The following is a 14918-nucleotide window of genomic DNA, read 5'->3' on the forward strand; positions in this document are numbered from 1 at the left end:
CCTGTCGTCTCTGCCTCTGTATCTGTTAAATCTGAGTTATCTCTTTTCTCATCACTGGTCCACTCCTCAGTGTGTAATTCCGTGTTGCTAATATCAAGATAGAGAGAGACATGCAAGATTTAAACACAAAAATAAAGCAATATGCTAAGCAGAGGCATGGCACACTTGGAATAAGTTTTGAGTCAAATCGCTCCTCAAAGAGGTCTAACACTAATATGCAATTCATGTAGACTTAGTCATTTTGAATATCAGGAACCACTGTATAGAGGAACAGAAAAGTGACACATTAATTTAATTATGTAATTATGTGGCTAATCATTTTACACTAGGAACAAATAAAATATTCTGCAAATACTTAAATTCAATTTTGTTTCTATAGCGCTTTTAACAATGGACATTGTCACAAAGCAAGTTTACAGAAATACACTATATTACCAAAAGTATTCGGTCACCCATCCAAATGATCAGAATCAGGTGTCCTAATCACTTGGCCTGGCCACAGGTGTATAAAATCAAGCACTTAGGCATGCAGACTGTTTTACAAACATTTGTGAAAGAATGGGCCGCTCTCAGGAGCTCAGTGAATTCCAGCGTGGAACTGTCATAGGATGCCACCTGTGCAACAAATCCAGTCGTGAAATTTCCTCGCTCCTAAATATTCCACAGTCAACTGTCAGCTTTATCATAACAAAATGGAAGAGTTTGGAAACAACAGCAACTCAGCCACCATGTGGTAGGCCACGTAAACTGACGGAGAGGGGTCAGCGGATGCTGAAGCGCATAGTGCAAAGAGGTCGTCGACTTTCTTCACAGTCAATTGCTACAGAGCTCCAAACTTCATGTGACCTTCAGATTAGCCCAAGTACAGTACGCAGAGAGCTTCATGGAATGGGCTTCCATGGCCGAGCAGCTGCATCCAAGCCACACATCACCAAGTGCAATGCAAAGCGTCGGATGCAGTGGTGTAAAGCACGCCGCCACTGGACTCTAGAGCAGCGGAGACGCGTTCTCTGGAGTGATGAATCACGCTTTTCCATCTGGCAATCTGATGGACGAGTCTGGGTTTGGAGGTTGCCAGGAGAACGGTACATTTCGGACTGCATTGTGCCGAGTGTGAAATTTGGTGGAGGAGGAATTATGGTGTGGGGTTGTTTTTCAGGAGTTGGGCTTGGCCCCTTAGTTCCAGTGAAAGGAACTTTGAATGCTTCAGGATACCAAGACATTTTGGACAATTCCATGCTCCCAACCTTGTGGGAACAGTTTGGAGCGGGCCCCTTCCTCTTCCAACATGACTGTGCACCAGTGCACAAAGCAAGGTCCATAAAGACATGGATGACAGAGTCTGGTGTGGATGAACTTGACTGGCCTGCACAGAGTCCTGACCTGAACCCGATAGAACACCTTTGGGATGAATTAGAGCGGAGACTGAGAGCCAGGCCTTCTCGACCAACATCAGTGTGTGACCTCACCAATGCGCTTTTGGAAGAATGGTCAAAAATTCCTATAAACACACTCCTCAACCTTGTGGACAGCCTTCCCAGAAGAGTTGAAGCTGTAATAGCTGCAAAAGGTGGACCGACATCATATTGAACCCTATGGGTTAGGAATGGGTTGGCACTTAAGTTCATATGTGAGTCAAGGCAGGTGACTGAATACTTTTGGTAATATAGTGTATATACAAAAAAAATACAACTTAGTTTATACATAACTAGATGGTATCACCCGATGTCTAAAAACATAGACATGCAACTGATGCCAAGTAAATATTCAAAACAAACACACAATCACATGCTCTGCCAGTGTCTGCAGTTTTTGGTACCTGATGGCTCATTGCCTAATAAACACACAAACCATTGTGTCTATTTTACCCTTCTGAGAACAGTGCATAGAATTCATTTGAATTCAGTAAGGTCTTTATCTTGCTCAGGGTGGTGTTGGATTTCTCTGATATTGTAAGAGCTTTGCTAGTTTGTGAAGAACTTGTTCTGGGTGAGGAACTGGCCCTGGTCTCCTAGCTAGAAACTCATGAGGATGGCACCCTCTGCTGGTGCTAACCTCGGCCTCCCTCACTGTCATATTGCGCAATGGTTCCGATATTTTCTACAGGCTGCTGTACATGCTGCTAAGTGTCCTTAGTCCTATCTATCAGGTTTCAGGGTAACTGGTTGTACATTTACAGCATTTAAATGTAAGCTTCTCGAAATACCGTTTCTATCAAAAGTTTTAGAGAACGTGGTCTACTCCCAGCTGTCTTCACACTTATGTGAAAATGACATTCTGGAGAAGTTTCAGTCAGGTTTTAGGGTGCGTCATAGCACCCTGCTTTCACTTGATTCTAGCTATTATGCCATAGATAAAAACTGCTCACAAGCAGCAAGCAGCACATAAGTGAGTAGATCTCAGTCATGAGGGTTCTCAGTGACCACCCTCTGAAACATGTGTTCGACCCTTTTTGATTTTGAGTTATTTCCATTGGTGTGGCACAGTCGAATAGGACATATTTATGTCCCTGGGTTGAATGTGACAGGACCTTATGAAGGCAGTTTTTCAGACAAGGTTTTCTGGAAGGTGGTGCAGCTCTGTGGCATGGTTGTTGGTGCCAGATGGGCTGGTTTGAGTATTTCAGAACCTGCTGATCTCCTGGGATTTTCACACACAACAGTCTCTAGAGTTTACACAGAATGGTGCGAAAAACAAAAAACGTTGAGTGAGCGACAGTTCTGTGGGTGGAAACGCCTTGTTGAAAAGAGAGGTCAGAGGAAAATGGCCAGAAAATGGATCGAGCTGCCAGGAAGGATATAATAACTCAAATAATCACTCTTTACAGCCATGGTGAGCAGAAAAGCATCTCAGCATGCACAAAACATCGAACCTAGAGGTGGATGAGCTACAAAAGCAGAAGTCCACATCAGGTTCCTCTCCTGTCAGCCAAGAACAGGAATCTGAGGCGATCATGGGCACAGACTCACCCACACTGGACAGCTGAAGATTAGAAAAAAAAAATCACCTGGACTTTTTCCAGTCTTCAGCTGTCCAGTTTGGGGGAGTCTGTGCCCGTGATTCCTCAGATTCCTGTTCACTGCACTATTCATTAATTAAGTGCTCTACATAGTGTATAAACTAAGGGGTCCTACACCCTATGTAGTGCACTATATGTCCAATATGGAGCCATTTGCGAGTAACATACTTATTCTCTATATAAGCACACTACATAGGGTATGAAATAATGACTTTTAAACCCTATGTATTATCAAAACTTTATGTAGTGCACTATACTGTATGTCTACTATAGTCAGATCACTATTTAATATATAAGTGCACTATAAAGTGTATGAAATAATGTCTTCTACACACTGTGTAATGCACTATATGTTTAATATAGTGGTATTTGGGGGTCAGATCCCTGTTCCCTGTATAAGTACACTACATAGTGCATAAAATGGGGTTCTACACCCTAGGTAGTGCACTATATGTACAAAAAGGAGCCATTTGGGGTCAAATCCCTATTTGCAATATAAGTGCACTACAAAGTGTATGAATAATGACTTCTACACACTATGTAGTGCCCTATATGTCCAGTACGGGGTCATTGAGGGTTCAGTGCCCCATTTGTTATATAAGTGCTCTAAAAAGTGTGTGAAACTCAGCCTCAGTTTGGAGAGGACAGTGTTGGAACAGCAGAGGGAGCCACACTCTTTCACTTCTCTCCCTGCATCCTTCACTTCTCCGGCGTGGTCCCCCTTTATTCTCTCCCACTGAATACTAATGCACTGCCGGTGCTGTAGTCATCCCTCGCTCCCTCCCTCTCACCATCCATCCATCCTCTGGTGTGTGTGTGTGTGAGAGAGAGAGAGAGAGAGAGAGAGAGAGAGAGAGAGAGAGAAGGCAGTGGTAGCGCTTAGCGTTAGCTAGAAGGCGAGGGTTGCAGTGTGTGTGTGTGTGTGTGAGTGTGTGTGTGAGTGTGTGTGTGTTAGTCTGTGTTTAACAGGTAGCAATACAGAGCCAGGCAGCTGTCTGTGTATCTGTGTGTATGTGTGTGTGTGTGTGTGTGTGTGGTTGGGATCTCCCTCTCTATATCTCTGTTCATCCCTCCATCTGGAGCAATAAACGACAAAACGGACAGAGCTGGAGTCTTCGCTCTATTCTTCTTCTTCACCCAGCTTGGAGGTGTTCTGTCGTTCCATCTCATGGCCTGACACTCAGTCTGTCTCTCTTTCTCCATCCCTCTCTCTCTCTGTTTCTCTCTGACTGTCCATCCCTCTCTCTCTCTCTCTCTCTCTCTCTCTCCCCACTCATTAAGTGTCTGTCTCTCAGACCATGTTGGATGAGAAACGGGGCGATTGATTTTTCTCTTCTTTCGTCTCTCCCCTCCACTACTCTGGATTTTAATGACAGGTAAGTGTTTGTGTGTGTGTGTATGTGTGTGTATGTGTGTGTGTGTGTGTGTTAGTTTTGCTGATTTATACGTTCATTAACACACAATGCCCAGATGTGGAGGGTCTCATCTCATTCAGTTTTTCTCTGTGTGTGTGTGTGTGTGTATGTATGTATGTTTGAGTGTGCAACACAATGGCAGGAAGAAAGAGTGTATCATTATCTCATTCAGGTTCTGTGTGTGTGTGTGTGCGTGTATACACTACATAGTGTGTCATTATCTCTCACCCTATGTAGTGCACTTATTTTTTTATACTCCTGAGTGCACTACATGTGGTGTATCATTACCTCATCCATGCTCTTTCTATAAGTGTGTGTCACTATAGTGCCCTACATAGGGTATTAATAACAGCTACTGCACCCTACATAGTGAATTATATGAGTTTAGCCACCTATAATTGCTCTTACACCCTATGTAATGCACTTAACATGTTACAGATAGGACACTGGAGCTCCATTGAACAAATAGTGCACTATATAGGGTCCATTCATCCTATAAGGTCATATGATATACAATACCGGATTATAGTGCACTATAGTTGCTTTCACTCTATATGTAGCACACTACAAACCACTATTTCATACTTCAATCCCTAGATGACTTCCTACTGGACAGATCATGCACTACATAGTGTAGAGAAGATGTGTGGATTCAGGTTATGATATCTCTTCTACACCCTATGTAGTGGACTTATACAGTATAGGGAAATGACTCCTGAGTGGTCATTATCTATGGAGTATCATATTATCTCATTCATGTTCTTTCCAGTGTGTCTAGTATCAGATTAGTGTATTAGGGTATCTATTCCCTATATTAGTGCTCTATAGTGCACAATTTCATACCTTAATCCCTAGATGTCTCCCTACTGGACATTATGTAGTGCGTAAAAGCTGGCTTTACACCCTGTGTAGTGCACTTACAGTATACTGCATATCCAGTAGGAAGCTGTTTGGAGTAGGTCTCTTTACAGTCAATACAGTGCACTACATAGGGTACGAAATGCCCCCGTATACACTCTGTGTAGTGCACTATATGTCTTGTATTGATCAATATGGGACGCAGCCACCTTAGAGAAAGTGCTCTTTAAAAAAACACTATCATATCTGGCGTGTATAGGGAGTACTGAGCTGAACATATGCACCTGTGTCATTTATGAGTGAAAAAAAAAAGGAATTTGTTTAGGCGTCATGTTATGTCCTTCAGCGTCATCACTAACATCGGTTTATCGGTTTATCTGAACTAACTAACTAATGTTTTTGCTGTTAAATACATTTAAATTGCTCACTCAAAACACATCTCACCAAGCAATGCTGTGTTCAAGTACAGCCATGTGTCACCGTGTTTATAGAAAAATTCCACTTAAATAAACTGACAAGTCGTGATAAAACTGTAATTTTAGTTCTTTCTTATTAATTAGCAATGTTGATGTTCTGGACTGTTCTGTCTTGTTTACATGTCACTGTCTATTTAAAAAAATCTTAATGACTGTGTGTTTAAATTCATTAGCCCCAGTCATTAGCTAGGTTATGGATGGCGTCCATATTTCCCAGTTGCCAGGCAACAGCTTTACCCACATGAACAGCGAGTCTAACATATTCACCTTCTAGTTCTACTGGAACGCTCCATAAAGTTAACTAGCAAGTTAGTGGCCTACCAGGTTAACTGCTTCATGTCACTTAATCTTAAACTTACCTTTTTAACCTTGTTCAGATTGTTTTTTTTTGATTCAACTGTGCTAGTGCAGTAACTTTTCCCTGCCTCTAAACAGCCTCGGGTTTTCAGCTATGTCACTGTAATTATATAAAAATAATCATAACCTATCAGCAAAGACATTTATGTGCCAGTCAATGATCTGCCCAATAAAATATGCTGTTTCATGAGGAAATACATCACGTTTTAGAAGAAAAATGTGTTTTAGGAGAAAAATGCTTTAGAATTTCTGTTTCATGCTGTCTTTAACCCCAAAATAACTTAAGCTAAGAGCACAAATATGGACACATTTATGAACACCAACATGAACAGGAAAAAAACACTCACACTAACACTAACACTTACTAGTATCAGTATCACTGATACTAACCCTAATACGAACACTAACAAACATTAATACGGACACAAACGTGATCACAAACACTAACACAAACACTAATACAAACACAAATACAAACACGAACACTAATACAAACACAAATACGAACACGAACACAAATACAAACTCTAATACGAACACTAATACAAACACAAATACAAACACGAACACTAATACAAACACAAATACAAACACGAACACTAATACAAACACAAATACGAACACGAACACAAATACAAACTCTAATACGAACACTAATACAAACACAAATACGAACACGAACACAAATACAAACTCTAATACGAACACTAATACAAACACAAATACAAACACGAACATAAATACAAACTCTAATACGAACACTAATACAAACACAAATACAAACACGAACACTAATACAAACACTAATACGAACACAAATATAAACACAAATACAAACACAAATACAGACACTAATACGAACACAAATATAAACACAAATACAGACACTAATACGAACACTAATACTAACACTAATACAAACACAAACACGAACACTAATACAAACACAAATACTAACACTATTACAAACACAAACACAAATACGAACACTAATACAAACACTAATACGAACACTAACACGAACACTAATACAAACACAAATACAAACACTAACATGAACACTAATACAAACACAAATACAAACACGAACACTAATACGAACACAAATACAAACACTAACATGAACACTATTACAAACACAAATACAAACACGAACACTAATACGAACACAAATACAAACACTAACATGAACACTAATACAAACACAAATACAAACACGAACACTAATACAAACACAAATACAAACACGAACACTAATACGAACACAAATACAAACACTAACATGAACACGAATACAAACACAAATACAAACACAAATACAAACACGAACACTAATACAAACACTAATACAAATACAAACACGAACACTAATACAAACACAAATACAAACACGAACACTAATACGAACACAAATACAAACACTAACATGAACACTAATACAAACACAAATACAAACACGAACACTAATACAAACACAAATACAAACACGAACACTAATACGAACACAAATACAAACACTAACATGAACACGAATACAAACACAAATACAAACACAAATACAAACACGAACACTAATACGAACACTAATACAAACACTAATACAAACACAAATACAAACACGAACACTAATACAAACACAAATACAAACACGAACACTAATACGAACACAAATACAAACACTAACATGAACACGAATACAAACACGAATACAAACACAAATACAAACACAAATACAAACACGAACACTAATACGAACACTAATACAAACACTAATACAAACACAAATACAAACACGAACACTAATACAAACACAAATACAAACACGAACACTAATACGAACACAAATACAAACACTAATACGAACATAAATACAAACACAAATACAAACACGAACACTAATACGAACACAAACACGAACACTAATACGAACACAAATACAAACACTAATACGAACACAAATACTAACACTAATATGAACACTAATACAAACACAAATACGAACACTAACACGAACACTAATACAAACACTAATACGAACACTAACACGAACACTAATACAAACACAAATACAAACACTAATACGAACACAAATACTAACACTAATATGAACACTAATACAAACACAAATACGAACACTAACACGAACACTAATACAAACACAAATACAGACACTAACATGAACACTAATATTAACACTAATATAAATATGAATACAAACACGAACACAAAAATGAACTCAAACGGGAACACTAACATGGACACAAATGCGAACACAAACACTAACATGAACACTAATACAAACACAAATACAAACGTGAACACTAATATTAACACTAATATAAATATGAATACAAACACGAACACAAAAATGAACTCAAACAGGAACACTAACATGGACACAAATGCGAACATTAATATGGTTAAGATGTTGGACTACTAATCAGAAGGTTGTGAGTTCATAAGTTCATAAGCTGCTCCGGATAAGAGCATCTACCAAACGCCATAAATGTAACACCAGTATGAACTGAAAATGAATTTCTCTTTCATGCTTTAACCCCAAAATAACTTTAGATAAAAACACAAATATGAGCAGGAATAAAAACACTCATACTAACACTAATATAAACACAAACTTTAATACAAACAGTAACGTTGATACTAACCCTAATAGGAACACAAATACAATCATGAACACTAACACGTAAACGAACACGAATACAGACACTGATATGAACACTTCACTTTCTTTGAACTGTGTGTGTGTGTGTATGTGTGTGTGTAGATTTGTAGGATTAATGTGTGATTATAGTTCTGACGAGACAGAGAGATTAATTAATTTAACACAGCAATAGACAGACTGATCTCACACCGGAATGTGTGTGTGTGTGTGTGTATCAGTGTGTGCGTGTATCAGTGTGTGTGTGTATCAGTGTGTGTGTGTGTGTGTGTGTGTGTGTATCAGTGTGTGTGTCTGGAGCCTCGACTCACTGGACGGAAGGAAACACACTGCGCTTATTTCTGTCCTTTTTCTCCTGCTTTTGGATTAAAACTTTCATTATTAAAACCAGCAATGCTAATGATAATGAAGACGTGAAAAAAATCACTCATTCTTTTCTTTCTTTCCTTCTTTCCTTCTTTGATCTGTCACTCCTTCACTCTACGGCAGGGATGAAAGGGTGAGTGTTTACTCTGTCTCTATGTATCTATCTCTGCATCCTCATTCACATCTATATATCGTGTGTGTGTGTGTGTGTGTGTGAGTTTGTGTGCATGCATGAGTGTGTATTTATGGAAAAAGCATCTTAACATCATACACACTTTAAATTCATAAACTCACAAACATCTGCATTATAAACGTTCTGACACTCAGCCTAGAGCTACACACATAAAGCTGATATAACTGTGGATGTGTCCTAAACCAACCCCTATTCACTAAATAGTACACTATTTTAGACATCCATCATTTTGTAGACATACTGGACATCCCACAATGCATTGCAACACTTTAGTGAACAAACTAGTTTTGACAAAATGACAAAATGACACATGGCCATTTTGTATTAAAATGAGCATGTGGTTTGGGACACGCCCACACTGGACACATGATGATGTTTATGTGACCTATATAGGAATAATGCATGTTATTTGGGACACGCCCACAATGGACTGATGATGGTGGCTTTTGTGCACTATATTGTGAAGAGTGTGTGTGGTTTGGGACACACTCACAGTGAACTGATGATGGTATTAATGTGCACAATATAGTGAATAGGGTGTGCAGTTTAGGACACACCCACAGTGCCCTATATAGTGAATAGGGTTGGTGGTTTGGGACACACCCACAGTGGACTGACGGTGGTGTTTATGTGCACTATAAAGTGAAAAGGGTGTGTGGTTTGGGACACGCCCACAGTGCCCTATTTACTGAATAGGGAGTTTGGTTTGGTTCACGCCCACAGTGCCCTATATAAGGAAAAGGATGTGTGGTTTGAGACACGCCCACAGTGCCCTATATAAGGAAAAGGATGTGTGGTTTGAGACACGCCCACAGTGCCCTATATAAGGAAAAGGATGTGTGGTTTGAGACACGCTCGCAGTGCCCTATATAGTGAACAGGGTGTATGGTTTTGGACATGTCCACAATGGACCAATGATGGTGTTTATGTGGACTATAAAGTGGATAGTGTGTGTGGTTTGGGACACTTTCACAGTGGAGGCGTCATCCTGTCCTTCTCTCAGACACACACACACACGCACCGTTTTCGTGGCTAGGTCAGGGAAACTGGGCCGACCCAAATGGGTCCGTACCCCATATCTAAATATATCACACCTGGCCTACACAAACCACATGCTCGCACACACACACACACACACACACACTCACACAGTCCTGATCTTCCCACATAACCCACTTTACCATCTAAAGACTGTACAAACTTACACACCCGCTGTGTTTAATATAATATTACACCCTACACCCTAACCAACGCCATAAGCTCTAACTTTAACATGACCTGATAACCAAAACCTAATTCTCACACTACCATTAAACCCTAACCCCTAAACCCTAACCCCTAAACCCTAACCCCTAAACCTTAACTCCTAAACCCTAACTCCTAAACTCTAACTCCTAAACCCTAACCCCTAAACCTTAAACCACAAACCCTAACTCCTACACCTTAAACCATAAACCTTAACTCCTACCCCCTAACTCCTATACCCTAACCCCTAACGCCTAACTGTTAAACCCTAACTGTTAAACCCTAACTCCTAAACCATAAACCCTAACTCCTAAATCTTAAACCCTAATTCCTAAACCTTAAACCACAAACCCTAACTCCTAAACTCTAGCTCCTAAACCTTAAACCATAAACCTTAACTCCTACCCCCTAACTCCTAAACCCTAACCCCTAAACCCTAACCCCTAAACCTTAAACCACAAACCCTAACTCCTAAACCTTAAACCATAAACCTTAACTCCTACCCCCTAACTCCTAAACCCTAACCCCTAACGCCTAACTCTTAAACCTTATACCCTAACTCCTAAACCTTAAACCCTAACTCCTAAACCTTAAACCATAAACCCTAATCCCTAAAGCCTAACTCCTAAACCTTAAACCCTAACACCTAACTCCTAAAACTTATTTCCTAAACACGAACACACACACACACACACACGCAGTGATGAAATACTGATACACGGAACAGTGAGAGGAAAACTGGGTCTGATACAACTGCCACCTACTGGAGCAACTCTGTGTGTGTGTGTGTGTGTGTGTGTGCCCTCAGAAGGGCTCGTAGCACATTAACACCTATTCCGAACTGCCAGACACACTCACCACCACACCTGTACACACACACACACACACACACACAGAGAAGAGGGAGGGCTCCAGAGAGGCTGAGATAAAAGATGAGAAAAAACAAGAGCAGAGCAGGATGGAGGGAACGATAGCGGAGTGTAGCGTTCATCGTTTATCAGTGCACAGAGATTTACTCTATTACAGAACACAAGAGAGAGGGACTGACAAGCAGAAAGATATAGGGTGAGATGGAGAGCAGACAGACAGAGAGATGGAGAGACCAACAAATAAAGAGATGGAAAGACAAACAGACAGACAGAGAGACAGATAGGCAAATAGAATGAAGAAGAGACAGAAAGATAGAAAGAGAAACAAATGGACACAGACAGACAGACAAACAAATAAAGAGATGGAAAGACAGACACAGATAGAGAGATGGAAAGACAGAGAAATAGAAAGAACGAGAGGCAGACCAATAGACAGATGGAAACAGACAGACAGACAAATATATTGAGAGACAGACAGACAAGTAAACGGAGTTCTAAATGTTTGAGTTCTAAATGATTGAGAAGGAGACAGAGCCTGCAGTGCTGCTGGTGTGTGTGTGTGTGTGTGTGTGTGTGTGTGTGTTTGAGTGTGAGAGCACTGCTCAATAAGCCGACGCAGCGAGCCTGTGTATTCTTACTAAACTTGCTCATCCATTACTCATACACACACTGTACAGACTTTTCTAGAACACACACACAAATATAAATCCAGTAAGAGTTGCTGATAGAGCCCTCAGACACTTCGTACTGTCCAATCACTCATCATCATTTCATCACCACTCAGGGCTAACATTGTGTACGATCGTGCAGCTCTTTTGCATATAATCTGCATATGCAAATGAAGGCATCTGTGCATAGATATGTACATCTTATACATAATTAAGATTGCTGCAGATGAATTACTAAGCTCCTGTCATGTAGTGTCTGTGACTTTTTATAACACACACACACACCCTATCCAGAGCAACTATTTTAAGACTCTTTATCAGTTATATGTATAATTTATTAGGTAGAGCAGCAGAATGAGAATAAAACGAGCTCTATCAGTGTGTAAACATGTTATTACATCTGATTCTGACTGGAACTGAATCTTGTTTTCTTTCTCTCTCTCTCTCTCTCTCTCTCTCTCACACACACACACACACACACACACACAATGTGTATATCAACACAAATGTGCACTTGCAGCACAAGATGATGACTGTGTACCAAATTTTCTAAAAAAAAAAAAAACACTTAACCTTTGCAGGAATAACCATGTAGCTGAAACTTTGCCTCTGAGACTTGCTTCTTTTTTGACTGTGTGTGATCTTTGACCTCTCATGTTTCAGATCCATCCTAAACATGGAGAGTGCTTGGCCTTTCTCCAGAAAGAACCTGTGAAGGAACCACAGAGCTACTGAATTTCAACTGCTGTCACTCATTCAGGAGATACTTCATCATTGTGTGCTGATGATTTATTCATCAACGCATTTACATTAATAGTAATAATTATCATTATTATTATTGTTGTTGTTTTGGAATGAAACACAGGTGTCATGTATCATGTTCATCATTAGAATATCTTTAGAGATAGATAGATAGATAGATATGTGTATTGTGATGTAGCTGATTCAAGTAGATTACCTCACACAGTTGTTTGGTTGATTGCTATGGTAATGGTTCCTTGCTCCAGGTACAGCAATGTTTTCCTACCATACTTGGCATCACAGTACCTTGTCCTTACCACCACGCCAGGGGCACCAGACCAGACTGACCACAGGGCATGCTTATAGGATAGACCATCTATGTTTTTTTGGTGCTACTTCTTAAATACAGTATCCTGTAAAGTCAAGAACCACCTCGTCACCAGGGAATTACTGTCCAGGCCATCCATTGCAAGAGAGGTTGGAACATGAAAAGCAGTTTTGCTAGGTAATGGTGAAGATTCTAGCATGCCCACTTGTTGGGCAAATCCTACTGCCACAGACTTCTATGCCTAGTCCAGCCTTTGAGGCATTTGTCTGGGGTTGACTGAAGTCTGGGTTCATGAGAATGAGGCAGGGGTCAAATTCTGAGCTCTCGTTGAGCCTCTGAAGATCATTGCAATATCTTAAGGTCTCCTTATGCTTTGGGACCATAATAATGATAATGGGCCTGGATCTTGGGTTAGGACTCTTTGTCTACTCCCATAACTGGCTCTATAACATGTTGCTGGATATCACAAGATGATGCAATATTGGTCCTTGGAACTGATCTTCTGCCATCTCTTGTCACTGTTCTTGAAGGATTGGCTTTTCCTGTGAGACACACATAACAGACTAAGCAGGCACAGGTTCAGCATGACAAGTTTGCTTATCTCTCTTTTGATGTTGCTGAAGCTTGCCTTGCTTTTCTGCTGTTTGGCCCCTGCCATGTTATGAAGCAAACTTGCGGATTTGATGGACTGCTGCTCGAAGGCCATTGTAACAACCTCACAAACAGGAAATATTGTAAAAGGAACTCCTAGTGGAATGTATCTTCCACAACCACTCTCAATAGCACCCACTTCAGTGTTTGATTAAAGGATTTTACCAGTCCATGTGGCTGAGGCTGATATCCTTTGGTGCATAGTTGACTTACTTGGGAAAAACCTACAGAAATGATTAATCAGATCCTTCAGGATTCTGAAACTTCCTCTGGTTAAGCATCACCAAGATGTGCTCACCACACAGCCAAGTCCAGGTCGAGCTAGAGGTGGTTTGCCCAAATAAGATTCCTTGGCAGATGAAGCATTATCCATAGACTTCTTCACCTTTGTAGCCAGTAAAGGCCAGTGTAAGCAGTCTGGGATCTGTGCAAATGTGGCCCCTGTGTGAGGAGTTGTAGACTTTGTGCATAACCATGTCTATTTTTGGAGCATGGTGTAATCTTGATGGGCTCTGATCTTGAGGGTTCCCACAGTCTGAGTAGGGGTAGGCAGTGTGGCAGCATGGTTGAAACTGACTATTTCAATACTAATGCTGGATGAAAGTTTCTTTCATAAGTGGCTATGAGCACCATAGTCAGTTCTGTGCTGTGCTTTATACTGTAATGTGCCTTGCAGTGTTGTAAATCCCATGCTGACATCTCGCCAAGAGGTCCTATCTACTCCAGGGTTCAGAGAGCACTGGCTTACTCCCAGGGAAGGTGGCCACTATGCTCCCTTGTAACACAACTTCCTCATAAGCCAACTTTCTGCAGCTTATATGGTGAAGCATGCAGGTGATTAATCCATGTCTTTCTTTCTTTTTTTTTTATTTACTTGCATGGCACTTTGCTCATCTAGATGGGGTCTGGCTGCCACAGGGGAGCTTTGTGCAGTGCCTCTCATGAAAAGGGCTGCAGTGGTCAGTGCCATAGTTCCTACTCTGGCAAAGATTTTTACATTGAGATTTTAAAAGAACTGAAGGTGGACAGGTTATACTATTCTTAATGTGCGTCAC

At 40.3% G+C, this 14918-nt stretch overlaps 1 protein-coding gene across 1 annotated transcript in view; it reads left to right on the forward strand.

Annotated features, from left to right (window-relative positions):
- Positions 1 to 12564: 12564 nt before the first annotated feature.
- The window catches only part of grin2ba (glutamate receptor, ionotropic, N-methyl D-aspartate 2B, genome duplicate a), a 51002-nt gene continuing 48648 nt past the window's right edge, over positions 12565 to 14918 (forward strand). The window contains exon 1 of the mRNA XM_053231510.1: positions 12565 to 12959. The gene's annotated coding sequence lies outside the window, so the exon portion shown is untranslated. The remainder of the gene's footprint in view (positions 12960 to 14918) is intronic.

Source organism: Pangasianodon hypophthalmus, chromosome 29, assembly GCF_027358585.1.
Source record: "Pangasianodon hypophthalmus isolate fPanHyp1 chromosome 29, fPanHyp1.pri, whole genome shotgun sequence".
Classification (NCBI taxonomy): Eukaryota; Metazoa; Chordata; class Actinopteri; order Siluriformes; family Pangasiidae; genus Pangasianodon; species Pangasianodon hypophthalmus.